The following is an 18255-nucleotide window of genomic DNA, read 5'->3' as shown; positions in this document are numbered from 1 at the left end:
AAGCTGCATCACCAACCCCCCCTCTCCCCCTCACTGCACCAACCCCGACCTCCCAGCAGCTTCTCTCCGGAGCACAGAAAAGCTTCCAGGTGAAGCTCCTTCTCCTTGGGTCCAGCACCCTCACAACACTCTCCCACACCCAATGCACCCAGTCCCAGCCAAGTACCCCCAGAGTACCTACCCACCCACCGCCTCATCAGACGCCCACTTCCCAAACAGCACACATGTATTTAGAGGCCTGCATTACAGGTATGGAAATTCATGGTGCTTCGCTGGCTCAAGTTGTTGAGGTAACATGTTGTGGCCATAGTGCCTGAGTGTGGGGCTCTTGCATCCACAGCCAGAGATCTTCAGTCCTTGGCGGTATGCTGACATGGTCTAGGGGTCCAGAGGCTCCCTTCGGCCCAATTATGCCTCTAGCTCAAAAATTACCCCCATTCTGTGGCTCTTCCTGCAGAAAGACCCCTCTCTATTCTCCCCTCATCAAAGACTTACAGACCTTACTGTCCAACACTCACCAAACTCACCATCACCAGCACTGAAGGCCTGGGATTAAAGTAACTTCCATGTGTACTTGGCTTCCCCTCCCAACGAAGACAGGATCTCCTTAAGGACAAAGAGACCCGACTTAAAATAACTTCCCCAGTCCCCTGGATGGAGCACGGGGCTTTCACATTACATTTGTTCACAAGTAGGTCAGGGCAAGGGAATTACTCCTCTGGGCAGCAACAATCAGAAGATGGAGGTGACAAATACAAACCTCAGGCTGCATCCCAGCCTTATGAACCCAATCAAGACATGAAGCCTTGTAGTAAAGGGACCCACAGATGCATGTTACTGCCAGAAACCCAATGCCAGGAATGTTCTCGAAGCAATCAGCTGGTTTCCAGAGGTGTGCATTAAAAACAGCAGGGGACTGACAGCCACAGGTGCCAGTTCATTCTGCTAAAGCAGCCAGTGGCAGGGTGCAGGGAGCTGAAAGGCTTTTGAGTGAGGAAGTCCTGCCTACTTCACTCATCATACCAGAGAGAGACAAAGTCATATGTGGCTAAGGTCGTAGGCAGACACGGGCTAGAAGGCTTTTTGATGAATTTACTCAACAAATATTTGTTGAGTGGAGATTTTATCAGTGTTGAATTTACTGGCAGAGAAGATATGCACAACAAATCTGGGTCTATGCCAGGGAGTGGACTAGAGTGTCTGTGGTCCCACGTTGGCTGTGCTGCTCAGAGGTGAGGGGTCTCTAGGTATGGCGCATCCCATCTATACAACAGTGGGTTCAGGGACTACCTTGGTGGTCCAGTGGTTAAGACTTTGCCTTACAATGCAGAGGGTGTTGGTTTGATTCCTGGTCAGGGAACTAAGATCCCATATGCCTCATGCTCTCCCCCCTCTGCCCCCAAAAAGAACTAGAACATAAACAACAAAAGCAATATTGTAACAAATTCAATAAAGACTTTAAAAATAGCCACAATAAAAAAAATCCTTAAAAAAATGATGGGTGTCTGCTTGCTTTCTAGCACTGACAGTTCACCTACCTGAGAAACACACTAATTTGCTGTGAAAAGGATCTTTAGAATGGTTGTGTTTACATCTTACAGTTCCCTGACTGCCTTTAGGCACATAGGGCCTTGGAAGAAACAAATCTGAATCATCAACAGCAGCAGGGCAAATACATGATCAAGAAGAGGGACTACCATCTCAGAAACGAAACAACACACAGAAAGGGGAAAAGAGAAAACTTCAGGACTTCCACTCTTTCTGCAGGTTAGAAGAAAACAAACCCCAAAAGCCCAAACCTAACAGCAGTATCAGCAAAACTGTGGCAGTCACAGCTGTGAAGCGATAGGAAAAGATTAAATTGGTATCAAACAAGTTCTTGAGAGAGAAGTTGGCTTCAAACCAGAACAGCGGACTTCCCTGGTGGTCCAGTCTACTCCCAATACAGGGGGCCCAGGTTTGATCCCTGGTCAGGGAACTAGACCCTACATGGTGCAACCAAGACCCGGTGCAGCCAAATAAATAAAAATAAACATTCAAAAAGAAACCCAGAAAGGTAAGAGGCTGCAGAATTGCTGACCTCAAAGGTCAGAGGTCAGGAAACGGGTGCTGTGGCTCACAGACGAGGTCACATTTGTGGCTAGCTTCAGCAGTGGGATTTGCCCAAGACACAGGAATGAATACGGATGACCTCGTGTGGTTTGTTCCAGATTCAGGAATCAGAGGACTTCGGAGCTGGAGGTGGGGGTGGGGGCTCTAAAATGAACCATTGCACTCCCTCCCTATTTTTCTCTCCACTCAAGAGGAGACTGAGGCCCAGCAGAGACAGCATCACCCCAGGGCCCCTTCTTTTTTTTTTTTTTTACTCCAGGAATCCATGATCCCAAAACTATCTGTGGCCCGAAATGGAAAACTCAGCTGTCAGGGAACAAAAAAGCTCAGCCCACAACAAACGGCAGGGCTCCCCTCCAGGGCAGGAAGACCAGAGGGTGTCTGGGCAGGAGGACTGCCTTCTGGCGCTTCCCACCCTCCGCACGGCCAGCTGTCGAGGCCCCAGCGCCCTCCAGGCCCCTATTCCAAGGAGGCCGGGCCCATCTCCCTGGCTCTGTAAACAGCTCTGCCCTCCCTTCCCTCTGCTGCCAGAGTGCAGAACAGCCCCTGCCACTGGGGCCTGGACTGTTTGGTAACAATGGAGGGAACATTAAACAAGGGTGGAAGACGGGAAGTGAATCACTGAATTCTCAAGCAGGCTCCTTGGAAGGGGCAGGGTGGCGGGAAGGGAGGCTGGGGTCACTTGGGGAGGCCTGGCGGAGGGTGGGGAAAAGTTTCCCGGATGTTCTCTTCTTGCCCCACAATAGGGTGCCCCCCGGCTCTGCCTGCCTTCCGGCACCAGGCAAGTTCAAGTTCCTGAGTCATCTTGGCTGCTTCTAGAAGTATCTCGGACGTTTTCTGCTCGGTCACCAGGTGAAGCGGGTGGAGATGCAGAAGAGCCACTTCTCCACAAAAAGACCCAATTCTGTCCCCACAGCCCTTCAACAGTCTGACCCTGACACTCGGCAGATCCTGGCCTCCCCAGTAAAGGGAATGGCTTTGTCTCCTCTTTCCCCTGCTCGTAGCATCAATTACTTACATGGAGATGTTCCACGGGACAATGGCAGGGCACGACTTGAAGCAGCATCTGAGTGAGGGACACGCTCTCCCCTGTCCCCCTCCCAGTCTGTACTGATTCCCACTCAGCCCGGTGCCACGCCACAGCCACCTCCAGCACCATCGCTCACCTACACTGACAACCACCCACCCTGGATCTGCACAGCACCTCCAAAGTCTGGTCTCTGCCAAGATTTTGTCCTGTTTCATTCAACTGGTGTGTGGAATGCTGTGGGTGCATGCACTCTACTGGGAGAGGCAGGGAGGGGCTCCAGCAGCCCCAGTCTGTAGTTACTGAGGACCTACTATGTGCCAGGCACTTAGCGAACACCTTAGTTTTCTCAGCTTTGCAAAGGATCAAGGACTAATGGACCAAACCGTGCACCACTGAAGAGTCAGTGTGAAAGAGCAGGGCCAAGGGCGCCCACAGTTGGTGCAAATCTGACCCAATTTTTGCTTTCCAGGCTCTCTTTTCACCACTAGCTTTTCCCATACCTGCCTCACCTTCATTCCAGAGGTAACATTGATCAGTTGTTTCCTAAAGCAAGTTCTTTGCTAAGCACTTTATGCTTATATACTTTTATCCTGCTGGACAGGGCCCTGTTTTGTAAAAGAAGACCATGAAGTTCAGAAAGGTTAAGATTCTTCCACAAGGTCACACAGCGAGCAGGAGAGCAGAGTCAAGCTCTGAACTCCAAACACAAAAGCCTAGGGTCTTTCCATTGCATCAGGCTGACGCCCAGCATCTTCACTCACCTTGAAGGAGACACAGTGGGAACGAGGTGAGACTGGGGGCCAGGAGCTAGATTCCACCTATGGCTCCTCTCGCTGACACCTGGGTGACCTTAGGGAGGGTGTCTCATCTCCCAGGGCCAGTTTAAATGTGAGAACATGATAGAAACTTCATCTGAGGACAATTTATGTTGTTGTCCATGGTGGTGGTGTTTTACATGGTACCAGCAGCTTTGAGCAGGGACTAAGGAGACGAACAATTTCCCCCTTCCTAAGTCCACTCAAGTTTGCCAAGTTTTTCTTGACACTCCCATCCTCAGAGATCATGAAAGTGAAGGTCTTGCCTGGGTTCCTCAAGTCCCAGTCCTGCTTTAGTGACTATGTGTGAGTTACTCCCGCTCCCCAAGCCTCAGTTCTCATCTGTAAAACGGGCAGATTGGACCGGATATGCCCAAGGTCCCTTCTCCGACAATGTGACTAACTATTAATCAGCAGCTCACTGTTGTTTTTTTTTTCTCACACATAGAAGACTTCCTACAGGCAAATTTCTCTGAACAATGAAAAAAGGAACACATTTCCAACACCCCAGCAATACCATTCTGTTCTAGCTCCCACTGGGGACTGCCCAAGTGCCAGGAACTCAACTCCCATGGTCAACTCCAACCCCGGCCTTGTGTGTGTGGCTTTGCAAGGATGAGGGAATCCACAAGGTTAACTTCCTGCCTGCGCTCCGCATGAATGCTCTGAGCAGGAATCACAGAACTGCGGAAACTGCAATGGAAACTGCAGAGTCTGCCCCTGCCTGGTCACGGAAGAATCGGAAGAATCACAGGCAGGGAAGGCGTACCTGCTGCAACATTCAGCATCGGCCACTGAGAAGATTATAGAAGGCAAGCTGGTACCATCCTGTGTCTAAAAGCAGCGCAGTTCTACCACAGGTAGGATGTCAGAACCTCATGAGCAAATCAGTTGTTGGCTGTGATGTGAAGTCAAGTCCCCATAGGAAACACTAAATAATTACTGATTTAATTAAGTGAAAATTGAGGGCCAAATGCATTCTACACCAATATTTGCTCTTTCAAAGGACATTTTCAAAAGGGAAAAAAACCCCTCCTCCATAAGAAACTTTTAAAACAAAAAGTAAACAAGAGAAAACACAAGTGTACATATTCCCCTCGGACATAATATTTTATATGGATCACGTATTTTTGACAGCCTCAGCTAAAATTCTTTGCTTTTAAACATGAAGAGCAAAACTCCTGTTTATATCCACACAATGAAATATTACCCAGTTATAAAAAGGAATTCATGATTGCAACATGCAAAAACATGAAAGAATCTGAAAATAATTATGCTATGTGAATGAAAGTATCCCCCCCACCAAATAAAAGCAGTACACCCTGTACAATTTCATTAGTGTAAAATTTTAGGCAGTTTAAACTAATGAACAGTGACAGAAAGCAGACCAGTGGTTGCCTGGAGACTGAGGGGCAGCAGGCAAACAGGAAGGCAAAAGTACAAATGGGCAGAAGGGATCTTTTGAAGGACATGCTCATTATCTTGATCATGCCGATAGTTTCATGTGTGTACATATGCCAAACTCATCAAACAGTACACTTTCAATAAGTGTCATTTACTGTATGTCAATTATATCTCATCTATTGCTCCAACAGACAGTGTCAGAGCTATCTCTCTGTTTACTGCATGACAAACTGAAGAAAACCAGTGTTGACACACGAAAGCATAATGACTACATTATGTTCTAAAAAGGCGTGACATATATACACACTAAAGAGTTTGTTGAAAAAGTAGTTACGGCCTCTCTGGTACATGAACGTCTTAACTATCTAGTTATTCACATAAAACTGTGTGCAGATCCATGACTTGAGACACTGTTCATAACAACTGTTCACCACTGAAAAGCCTCAGAGCATCACAGAGCGGGTCTCAGAACTTCAAGCTGGCACTGGAGAATAAATTGTACACAGAGACCCCAATGCCTGCTGCAGTAGTGCGGGGACTGGGGTGCGTGCAGGGTGTGGTCTGGCCAGGAATAATCCACGGAGCAAAGGGACATGCCAGGGAAATGCTGGGGAGGTTGGGGGGGATGTTTAAACCCAGGAGCAAGCTGCCAGGTGTGATGTGTGTGTGTCGAGCTCTCTCTTGCACATGGACTCACATCCCTGTGTTCATGTTCAACACGGTCGGCCCACCTGGTGAAGTGCAGGGGTCCTTTCAAGCATCACAAGACTATTTTGTCAGCTTTTTTTTTTTAATCTTTAAATTTTGAGGTCACTATAGCTTCACTATAATTTAGCATGGTGGTTTTCAAATGTCTTAAGACATTGGCAGCCTCTACAATCACTCAGGCCTCCAGACTCCCCTATATCAACCTCCTATTCCAAAACAAACCAGATGTAAACACTCTGTTCCTCTCAAGAAGCCTGAGATTTGAGGGTGGGAAGGCTGTATATCAGGGAAGGCTGTACATCACTTGGAAACCTCTTTATCTAGGACACTCGTGGCTCAGGCAGTAAAGAATCTGCCTGCGATGCAGGAGACCCAGGTTCAATTCCTGGGCTGGTAAGATCCCCTAGAGAAAGGAATGACAACCCATTCCAGTATTCTTGCCTGGAGAATTCCATGGACAGAGAAGCCTGGCTGGCTACAGTCCATGGGGTCACAGAGAGTTGGACATGACTGAGTGACTAACACTATCTAGGACAGGCTAAGCAGCAGAGGCACTTAGCACACTTAAGATTGACACTGGGGGGAAGAAAGGAGGGGGCAGCGTTAACGAGGTGAGAGATAGAGGGTCGCCATGCCTGAAGGAAAGTCCTTCCAACCTGTTGGTGATATGTCCTCAAAAGTTCTGCAGAAAGACCGAGTTCATTGCCAGCCCAGCCCCAGGGTCGAGTATTTCTAGTATAATTCCACACAAACCATGGGGGCTCTGCAAATGTTCACAGATGGTGATGAATTCCTACTTCTGGCCAAGTGCACAGGGAAAAACCCCAGTTCTTAAACATTTGAATGCTGATAGTCCTGAAACAATAGGAGGGGGGGAAAAGATACAAAGAGGAATGAACACACACACACACAAAGGAAACTAAAAATGGAATCGTTTAGCATCATGGATAAGAGAACAGTGAAAGTCAACCATCTGGCCTGGGACTGGGTTCCTCCTAGCCCAGGTGTGTGTCCGCGAGCCAGTTACTTAGCTCTCTGTGCCTTAGTTGTCTCAAACCATCCTGGGGGTAGGTAGTATCATCCCCAATTTAAAACTCATGGTGCAGGAGACTGGAATGTGCAAGCGACATTTCACAGCATCAAGAACAGACCCTCCTGGAGCTTGCCCCCACCTGCGCCTCCCCTCAGCCCCAGGTGAACTGCATCTGTTTTCATCAGAGCTGAACTGGCTTTTCTGGGGCACCTGGCCCCTTGTCCAGCTGCCAGAGTACAAATAAGCCAGTACCTGCTGGAAGCCCCGGAGAAGGCAATGGCAGCCCACTCTAGTATTCTTGCCTGGAAAATCCCAGGGACAGCGGAGCCTGGTGGGCTACAGTCCATGGGGTCACTAAGAGTCGGACATGACTGAAGCAACTTAGCAGCAGCAGCAGCAGCTGGAAGCCCATCAGAAACAAGAATCACGAACCAGAAAAAAAAGCATTAAGTAGAGACTGTCATACAGAGTGAAGTTAACTCAAACAAATATCACAAATATCACATATTCACGCATATATGCGTGGGATCTAGAAAATGGTATAGATGATCTTATTTGCAAAACAGAAATAGAGACACAGACGTAGAGAACTAACGGATGGACACCAAGCAGGGAAAGGAGGTGGGGGGGTTGAACTGGGAGACTGGGATTGACATATATACACTATTAACACTATGTATAAAATAGACAACTAGTGAGTCTCCTGTACAGCTCAGGGAACTCAACTCAGTGCTCTGTGCTGACGTAAAGGGAGAGGAAATCCAAAAACAGAGGGGTTATATGTACACATATAGCTAATTCACTCTGCTGTAGAGCAGAAACTAACACAAGACTGTAAAGCAACTATACTCCAATAAAAATTAAAAAAACAAAAAAAGAGTTTAAGGCCCAGGAATCTGGTGGGTATGCAGGAGGCAGCCTCAAGGTATTAGATTTTCTGGATAATCAAAAACCAACTTAGAGTTCCTCTAACCCAGTTCAGTTCAGTCACTCGGTCGTGTCCGACTCTTTGAGACCCCATGGACTGCAGCACGCCAGGCCTCCCTGTCCATCACCAACTCCCAGAGCTCACTCAAATTCATGTCCATCCAGTCAGTGATGCCATCCAACCATCTCATCCTCTGTCATCCCCTTCTCCTCCCACCTTCAATCTTTCCCAGCATTAGGGTCTTTTCAAATGAGTCAGTTCTTCTCATCAGGTGGCCAAAGTATTGGAGTTTCAGCTTCAGCATCAGTCCTTCCAATGACTATTCAGGACTGATTTCCTTTAGGATGGACTGGTTGGATATCCTTGCAGTCCAAGAGACTATCAAGAATCTTCTCCAAAACCACAGTTCAAAAGCATCAGTTCTTCGGCATTCAGCTTTCTTTATAGTCCAACTCTCACATCCATACACGACTACTAGAAAAACCATAGCTTTGACTAGACGGACCTTTGTTGGAAAAGTAATGTCTCTGCTTTTCCATGTGCTGTCTAGGTTGGTCATAGCTTTTCTTCCAAGGGGCAATCATCTTTTAATTTCATGGCTGCAGTCACCATCTACAGTGATTTTCAAGCCCCCCAAAATAAAGGTCTCTCAATATTTTCATTATTTCCCCATCTATTTCCCATGAAGTGATGGGACCAGATGCCATGATCTTAGTTTTCTGAATGTTGAGCTTTAAGCCAACTTTTTCACACTCTTCTTTCACTTTCATGGAGAGGCTCTTTAGGTCTTCTTTGTTTTCTGCCATAGGGTGGTGTCATCTGCATATCTGAGGTTATTGATATTTTTTCTGGCAATCTTGATTCCAGCTTGTGCTTCATCCAGCCTGGCATTTCGCATGACGTACTCTGCATATAAGTTAAATCAGCAGGGTGACAATATACAATCTTGACATACTCCTTTTCCGATTTGGAACCAGTCTGTTGTTCCATGTCCAGTTCTAACAGTTAGAACCTCTAACCCAACAGCCTCAGAATACAGCACTCCATTCGCAAGTTCTGCCAAACACAGGGCTGAATGCAGCCTGTTCCTCTGTGATTTCTGCTTCCTGCTCTTAGGACAACATTCAGGGACCTTGCAGAATAAGTGTCCTTGGCTGGGCACTCTCTGCTCCAGGTCATCATGCCCAGGTCTTTCCTCAGATGAAGACCATCTCCTAGGGACTCTTGCATTAAGCTGACATCCAACGAACTTTCCAGGGCCTGAGAGCTGGGCCCCAGCTCCTTCCACATCCCTTCTTGAATTTCCCCCGCTGTATCCATCCTGGTTATAATCCCAGGGGAGAGGCAGGGACCCATAACAGTGCAAGATATAAAGAACTCATCAGCATGAGTAGGACAGCTGTCTCAAAACATTAAACCAAAAACACGGCATAACAGAGAAAGTTCTTTGAACATAACAGGTGCTCAATAAATATTTATTGTGCAAATGAATGCTCCATTGAAGTCAAGGCAAGCACCTCTCTCCTCTTCCCCACTTCATTTGGTCAATTTGGGCAACTTCCTGAGAAACTTCCCCCTGCCGGAATCCAGAGACACAGAAGCAAGCCACCAATTAATTGGTCTGGGCCGGAGGCTGAAAACAGGCAGCAGCCCACAGATGTTGTGCTTGGCCTACACAAAGATTTTAAAATTTTTAAGTCAGTTGTCAACTTTTAAAAGCTGGGAGATTTCATATGTAAATCTACATTTTTGGCTTCTCTTGAAAAAAAATCAGAAGATCTGGCAATCCTTGGTTGATGCCATGTCACCAATGCCCTTTTAGGTGAGAAATGAATCCTTAAGTGCCACTTTGCCTTGACACCAGGCCCCAGCCTCCCACCTTCTGCCTGTCCCTGGGAGCATCTGAGCCTGCAACTCTTGCCTGTTCTTCCAATGTGGGAAGCCCTGCTTCTTATAAAACAAAATGGAACCTGAAGGGCGGAGGGACATTTGTAGGGCAACTACACAACGTTCACTTGGGACAGTTCAATTCACCCTGTCCTCGTGTCATTAGTAAATGCATCTCCTTTCACTCACAGAGTCCCCATCTGAGTAACAAATTGTATGGCTACCTGGAGCCTCTGCCAGCTCTAGATCTGCCTGGATCAACCCAAGAACTCAATACCCAAAGCCTGAGAAGGAAAGTCCCTTGATCTCTCTACAATTTCCCATCCTGAAGATGTCAGACTTCTAGAGGGGTTCACTCCACAAAGAAGGCCTTAAAACAGCCTGCAGAGCCTCGTGGTGGCTTTCTTGAAGCTGTGGCAGTGGCCAGCCCTGGAGGATCTGCAACCCTGAATGCCAGGGAAGGCTGGGGAAGTGTGGCCAGGACTACACTTGGGGCAGGCAGAGGTAGAGAGAAGAGAACAGAGAAGGGAGTTGAATATCAACCCCACCTCTGGGTACTATTTCTCTTGTTTGAAATCACAGGGAGAACTAAGGCTACCTTATTTTCAGTGGAGACTAGGGAAGAAGAGAAAATGGCAGCCTTGATGGTGAGATAAGTCATCAAAGGTCATCAATTTGTATTTATTGGCTCTTCTAGAATCTTCTACCCTCTCACATCAAACACGTTGACTTGTCGGGGCCAGAAGCCTGGTTTCCACCCAAGCTGACAAAAATACAGACTTACTGAACCTTTAACTGAGTGAGGTTGGGCCAAGGTTTAAAAAAAAACCTAGTTATCCAACATTTGGGGGGCCTTTAGTAGAGACAAGGGAGGTACCTTGCTTCAGTGGGGATGCTTTGCGAAGGCACAGCCACAGGAAGGCAAGCAGGTGAGCCTCTTTCCATCCTGAACAGCAATCCCCACCAGCTCCAGGCCCCAGGCTGCAACATTCTTGAGTATTTCCTAACACCCCTCCAATCCAGCCTAGGCCAAGAGAGAAGCTTTGCATTTAACCCTGAAATCAAAGTATTCCCTTTCCAATCTTTAAAGGGTTAAAGGCCAGGGAGGGAATGATTTCCCTGAGGGAGGAGGGTAGCAGAACAGCTCCCTTTCCCTAATAAAAATTCTGGCAAGAGCAGACAGTGTACAGAGGGGAAAGGCAAGGCCGGAAATCAAGCACTGCTGTCTTGACATTTTATCCGAAAACCTGACGTAACTGGATCTCACAAGGCATCTGAGGCTTATTTTTGCCCTCTCTAATGTGAGCAAACAGAAGAAAATAGGGTTCTGAAAATCCTTAAGGTCCATGTGAACTTAAGTCCCTCACCCTCTTCTTTTCCAAAGTGGGCGCATTACAGAGGAATCATGGCCGCTAAAATCTGTTTTTAAGTTTCCTTACATCACTTGCCTCAGAGACGCCTAAGCCCGTTTTATTGAGCAACAGAGAGCTAACAGAGGGCACAGTCTACGTCGAATCGGGTTCCCAACGTTTCAGTCTCTCAAACGTAATTTTGTAAATAGACACAGGGAAGGGCCTTGGCTTTGAAGTGGGCAGGGAATCAGCTACAGTTGCTTAAACACTGATCAAATTCTACAAAGAGGATAAAGAGAAAACGCATCCAAAGAAATGGTATTTTATGTTTTCCCTGATCAAGTCAGCCAGCAGCCTCGGTTGGGAGGGTTAACGGGATAGTTTCAACATCTTGTAGGGCGGGGAAGAGTTGAAGGGTATATTTATAAATTCTCCGCTGGCCTTTGGCCAAGGCTGCTTTTATTGATCTAATCAAACACAAATGATGATGCCTGACATGACTTGTATATACAAATGGCCATCTGAAAACAGTCACAGACCTAATTGAAGGAGACGGCAGGAAATCAAAGGAGGGCTGGATGGAGGAAGAGAAATACCCAGACCCACAGAGCAGCATTCCAGCTGCCCAGAGAGGCAGAGCAGGGGCTTTTCCTTTGAGGGGAGGGAGATGTTTACTCTCACTGAGGAGTTCGGCTCCCCTGCCTGCCACTGTCCCGGGGAGCAACTCAGAGGAGCCAGGACTGGAAAGAACGAATAGCCACCCTCGCCAGCAGGCTCCCCACAAGCTCCACCGCAATGGCAGCTCAGCCCTGATGTCATGTGGCGCAGCCAGGGCTCAGGGACTGGAACCCAGCCGAGGATCATGAGCAATGCCTCTGATTCTGTCACGCAGGGGGTTTTCCTGCAGGAACTGTGGCTTCCTGACAGTCGGAGCATCTACATCCCCACCCAGAGAAGGATAAAGCTGGAAGACTTCTAACGCCTATCCAGCCAGCAACCCTGTAGACGGACAGGGAGACCAGCCCACAGGGGAGACTTAGAGGGGACTTGTCCAGGGGTGGGGTGCCTGACCCCCATCCACTGTGCTTCCTAGCATACCAGCCTGGAGCTGCCCCATTCGAGCAGGCAATAGGCGCTGGTGAGCTTGGGAGGTCACAGAGCAGAAGGCAAGGAATGTGGTGAGGGAGACAACATAGCCCTTCCTAAGAGAAGTCTGATCCCTAATATCTTTCATTTTCTCTGCTGCCAAGAGGAAAGCTTTAGTGATATCCAGCAAGGAGAAACCGAGAGCGAGAATCATAGTTTGTAAGCTTGTTTCAAACTCTTCAAGAAAGAAGACATTTGGACCCATCACGCCAATTCCCACAGGCCCTCTGACCAAATGACCATGAAAAATTAGACAGAAATAATCAATCCCAAAAGCCAACTCACTGGAAAAGACCCTGATGCTGGGAAAGACTGAAGGCAGAAGGAGAAGGGGGTGACAGAGGATGAGATGGTTGGATGGCATCACCGACTCAATGGACATGAGTTTGAACAAACTCTGGGAGATATGAAGGACAGAGAAGCCTAGTGGGCTGCAGTCCACGGGGCTGCAAAGAGCTGGACATGACTTAGCAACTGAACAACATAATCAATCCCAAATAAAGCTGGTAATGGCTATCATCACAAACACCTTACTTTGTTGAAGATAAAAGGAAAATTGGCAACATTGAAAAACTGCAAAAATCGACCCAGGAGAAAAAATAGGCTCCAGAGTAAAAAGTTCAGCACAAAATAAAACTGGAAACAGTGAAAACTACAGGCAATGAAAGTCATTGACTAAAAACTGATGGACAAAAATCTAATAACTCAGATATGCAAAGGAAAACTGGACTTGGGGGCAATAATGGCACAAAAGAAAATTCCAAAATGGCAGAAGCTAAAATCAGTACCAAACAAAGGAAAGCAAGCAAACAAAAACTGAAGCAAGTTTCGTTATAAATTGCACAAAGAGTGGTGGATGCTAATGAAAGTAATTTGTTTAAAAACACAAACAAGGAAGAATTCAAGAACAGTTTAACTATAACACACAGAAAATGGCCGAGGTATTAAAACGACTCACATCCACTTTAAAGTGCTAAAATGAAAAATGTCCAAGACGTTTTCAGGAAAGGTGGTCAAAGGTCCAGCCATTGTCTGTGGCTACCTCCCCGTTTCCCTGAAGAGAAAGGGGTCCCCCTCCCCTTTGCTGGATGCTTGTCATCATGCCTGGATCAGGGCCAGGATCCATGACGGATCAGACTTCAGCATAAAGAGCAAACATGGTAGAAAAACATCTTCAGCCATCAGGAGATGGCCTTCCATTCCCAAACAGGTCACTGACCTGACCTAGGGCAGATGACTGCTTCTCTCACCTTGGGGACACAGACCCTATTGTAAGTGGAGGATGAACCGTTACTCACTAGGAAACCCTGAGTCCACGGTGCTGGCCCTACTTGGGGGACCCAGTGACTTCCAATTTTCTACCCTTGTAGGAGTGGGTAAAAGACAGAGAAGGACACAGTTCTATGGGTGGGGGGTGGTCAGATGAGCAGGGCAGTGGGCAATTTTCATCTTTCCTTCTCTGTATGTTCTGAATTCTCTACAATAAGTATATATTACAGTTGTGATGGGGGGGGGGAGATGGTGGTGAGAGGAAGCATTAAAGAAAAAAGCCAAAAAACCTGCTGTAATAATAGACTCCAGAATGTATTTACTCACATGAAAGGTCCAGATGACCCTGGGAGCTCCAGATGGCACAAGTTCGAATTTATTTGCAATTAAGCATGGAGGCAGGGTCAAGTTTTAAATCCATGGCAAAGGATTTGTAATTTTGGAATTTAATATAAATAACGAGTGGGGGGCTGACAGACTTGCTCTCTCTCTGAAGCTGCTTCCCTCGCCTTAGGTATACAGTCATCTTCCAAATGCTGATCATTTGGTGGTTCAAACACATTCCAACGGAGTTACTTGGCTTTACAAACAAAACACTACCAAGTCCTGGCTGGGAAGGACACACACCAAATTCACGAGAGTAAACACCTGTTGTAAGGGAGAAGAATAGGAAGGGGTGGGATAACAGGAAGCCTTTAGCAGAGTAGCTTTAGGGTTTTGTTTTTGTTTTTTTAATAAAGAAATAAGACATTACAGGTACCTGAAGTAAACATGGAAAAACACCAACACTCGTTATATCCAGTGGAAGATTCATAAGCAAGATATAATATACCTGTAGCTTGTATGTTTCCAATTTTTGTATCATGAAAGCACACTCACCAAACCCCAACAACAACAGACTAAGGCAAGGAATCACCTCTGGCCACTTGGAGAGGGTGTCTGAATCAGCACAGAGCCAGCTGAAAAAATCAAAGTTCGAAGTCCTCTGGTATGTAAATACTTAGCAAATTCTTGGCCTGAGAGTATATACACAACATATTAACTTGTCTCTGCCTTCTAAAATTTTTGTTATCATAGGAAAAAAAATCTTGTTTTCTTTTTTAAACAAATGAGTGTAAGGGAAAATGAAAACTATTACTGAGAGATGGCCTACTTGGTGTCTGGTACTTTGCAAGAAGTCTGGGGTATCAGCTCATCTAAGGTTTAACAACAAAGAAGGCTATTGTGACCCCTTCCTTTTAAGAGGAGGAAACTGAACTTCTGAGGGGCCAATCACTGGTCCAAGGTCAGGCATTCAGCAAGGAGAGCTGAGAAAGGCAGGCTGGGCTCAGGGGTAAGAGAGATTCATGGGGGCCCATCTTTCTTACCCCTCAGTTGGGGTTATTCTCTGTGGAATCCCCCTCTCTCCCCTACCAACCAACCCACGTATCACCCTCAGAGGGTTAGAGCCCAGATCACCAAGCCATGGGACAAGGAACCTTTCCCAAACACAGCCCTTCTCTGCTGTCTTGTCTCTGCAGCTCCAAAACCATGCCAGTTCCATCCCCAGCATCTCCCCACACTCACGCTCCTAGGACAGCGCCACCTTCTGGGGACACATCTTCCCCAGGGCGACACTGGGAAGTTCTGAAGGGCAGATGGCTTGGAAGGCTCATCTACCATCACCTCTTTAAACCTCAGAGTCCTCCTCTGTAAAATAAAGAATCATGGCTCCATCTCACATGATCGCTCTGAGCGTTGGGTCCAATAACACACCTACAGCTCTTAGAATGGGACCTGGCATGGTCACGGGCAAATATTTATCATCGACACAATGGTCCTTAACAACTCCAGGTAAATACAGTTTCTCTCGGCACCTAGACTTGAGATTCTTTGAGAGCAGGAGTCGTGCCTTTTGTGATCTCACAGCCCCCACAGCACCCTACAGGTGTCAGGGGAGGAGAGGAAGCCCAAAAGGCTGGGGTGGGGTTGAGCGTCCACATAGGAAAGAGCTGGGCACCTTGAAGGAAGGGTCCCTTCCATACTTTAAGACATCCAGTTAGTAAGGAAAACAATGAAGGGATAGGGAACTCGCACAAGTGGCTTTTCTTAGAGCTGTTCTGTCAATTCGGGGTCTGCATGTGTAAGTAACACACACATGTGAAGGAGTAGGGCCAGGGGAGATGACATCACAGGGCTTCACTTCAAACAGGTCAGAGGGACAGCATTCAGAAAGTCTCTGGTGACTCAGGGACACCTCAAAGCCCCAGTTCAGGGACTTCCCTGGTGCTCCAGTGGCTAAGACTCCATGCTCCAGATGCAGGGGGCCCGGGTTCGACCCCTGGTTGGGAAACGAGATCCTACATGCTGCAAATTAGAGTTTGAATGCTGCAACTAAAAAAGTAAAAAGGTCCCACATGTCGCAATGAAGGCAGAAGATCCCACATGCCACAACTAAGAACAGGCACAGCCAAAAAAAAAAAAAAGCCCCAGCTCATCCAAGCTTAGGGAGGTGCAGGAAGAGGTCCTGCTACAAACGTCGAAACCCTGACACACATTCCCTGCTAATTAACCACAGGCCAACTTCACTCCCAGAGCAGCAGATTCTAAGGTGTAGGGCTGGGGCTTGGCCTGGGGTGAGCTTGGGGGAATAACCAGGCTCCTTTAAGGGAGAGAGAAACCACTGTGTTCTCCCTTGAACCAGCATGGCATGCAGCATGCAGCGGCAATCTGACCCAAGTGCACCAATAGGGTGGCCCTGAACAGAGGGGTTCCCTTCCCTCCACTCTAACAAGGTGCCGCTTTAGACAGGAGCCCAGGCCAGGTGCACAAAAGGCTGAAGCACAAGCTTCCAGGAGGCGGAGGCAGTGGCGGCCAGAGCACTGGAGTCTGGGCTCTGGTCTCAGCGCTGGCATTCCTGGCTGTGTGACCTCAAGCAAGTCACTTACCATCCCTGAATCTCTCAGTTGCCTCATTCAGAAAATGAGGTTAGAACAGATCATTCCAATGATCCCTGCCAGTTTTTACGTTGTTGGAAAGGGCTCTCTTCTGGGGAATATCTGAGTCTGTTTTGCTCTCCCAAACTCAGACTTGAGTGAAAACCAGAGAAAGTCCTGGGTGTCACACCCGTCCCTCCCAACACCACTCCCCCCTCTCCCAACACCACTCCCCCCCCAACACACACACCCATCTGCTTCTGTTAGTTTTGTATGTTCATCCCTGAAAGTCCTTCTAACTCTAATTTTCTAATTTGTACTTAATCACAAGGAACTGCACTTACATTTGGTATGGGGTTCACAAATGGAAAATACTAATGACTTTGTAAATTAATTTCAGATTTGGCTTCATAATTTCTGGCTGTAAGATTCCACTTTGTTTTCCTTCTCATTGTTTTTAAAGGCAAATGGAAATGCAGCCCACCCCTCCAAAAGTACATTAAAATTCCAATTAAGTTTTCATGGAAAAAAAAAACCAACAGTAATATCATATTGGCATCTGGGGCAAACAAGCTGGAGTGTGGAAGATGGCAGCTATAAGCCTGGAAGTGTTCAAATGGGTTGAATGTGACACGGGTTTTCTCTGGCAAGAAGATAAGAGGCCCGGGAGGGCTGTCCCTAATCCCACCAGCAGCTCAGCAAATGCCACTTCATTCACCCTTCCATGAAGTCAGACTGTCTCAGCGGCCTGCCTGGACGGAGGCAAAGACCTTAGGGCAGGATGGCTATGGTCTCTGCTGCTTGGGCTGGGCTGTTAAGTCCTGTCCTGGGTGTGACACTGGACTGGGCCATCAACATGCTGCACAGAATTTAAATGGGAGGGACCAGAGGGTGAGGAAGTTTAAAACATGGGTCAGAGAAGGAACAGATGAGGACTCTGATGATGCTCTGCAGGGAGAAGTCCCCAGGCCAGAAGACTCACTGGTGGGCTGCTCTCAGGGGCAGTGAACGTTACAGGGAGGCCGACTTTTGCCCAACTCAAGGTGGACTTCACTGGAAGGAGAGAAAATAAAAGGGCTGTCTTAGAGTAATGATTGGAGGGGGTCAGCAGCTCTTTAAGGATTTTTTAAAAGCCCATCTTATATTGAAGGCACACGCTTCTGGGTTACTGTTACTTGATTCACACAAACCTGCAAGGGCCACCACTCAGGCTTCTTGGTGTAACCACCAACCTCCATATAGTCACTGGGGCTTTGCCCCAAGTTCACACAGCAGCTAAATGCAGGTGCAGGGACCTGAGCTGGGCTCTCCCCTGGCTTCTTCCCCCCAGCATCCCTCCTGTTCCAGTGCTGATCCCCTCTGTCTTGCCTGTGGGAGGGCATGCAGATTCCTGGGGGCTAAACGCCATGCCATGCAGTGTAAATGTTCCTCGACTGTCTATCTCAGGAAAGGGTAGATGGTGAGGTGGTTCCTCTCCAAGCCCCCAGGCAGGGGCAGTGGGGAGAGAGACATTCACCCAGTGAGTGGTTTAATACTCAGTATTCACCTCCCAAGAGGTACTGTGAGGCTCAGGCTGGGGCTCCCAGCTGGGGAACGTGCTGCTCAGACGGGGAAGGAGGCCCATGCTCAAGTATCTCTGATGTAAAGTCTTTATGC

General features: G+C 47.6%; 1 protein-coding gene across 14 annotated transcripts in view; it reads right to left on the bottom strand.

Moving 5' to 3' along the window:
- The window catches only part of SMAD3 (SMAD family member 3), a 127535-nt gene that overhangs the window by 42654 nt on the left and 66626 nt on the right, over positions 1–18255 (bottom strand). Inside the window, exon 5 of one of the 14 annotated variants that reach the window (XM_081511872.1) lies at positions 519–606. The exons of the other annotated variants lie outside the window; for them this stretch is intronic. The gene's annotated coding sequence lies outside the window, so the exon portion shown is untranslated. The remainder of the gene's footprint in view (positions 1–518; positions 607–18255) is intronic. 14 annotated transcript variants of the gene reach the window in all.

The sequence above is a fragment of the Giraffa tippelskirchi genome, chromosome 7 (genome assembly GCF_054371585.1).
Source record: "Giraffa tippelskirchi isolate mGirTip1 chromosome 7, T2T-mGirTip1v1.2.pri, whole genome shotgun sequence".
In the NCBI taxonomy this organism is placed as follows: domain Eukaryota; kingdom Metazoa; phylum Chordata; class Mammalia; order Artiodactyla; family Giraffidae; genus Giraffa; species Giraffa tippelskirchi.
This window is presented reverse-complemented; position numbering and strand designations above follow the sequence as displayed.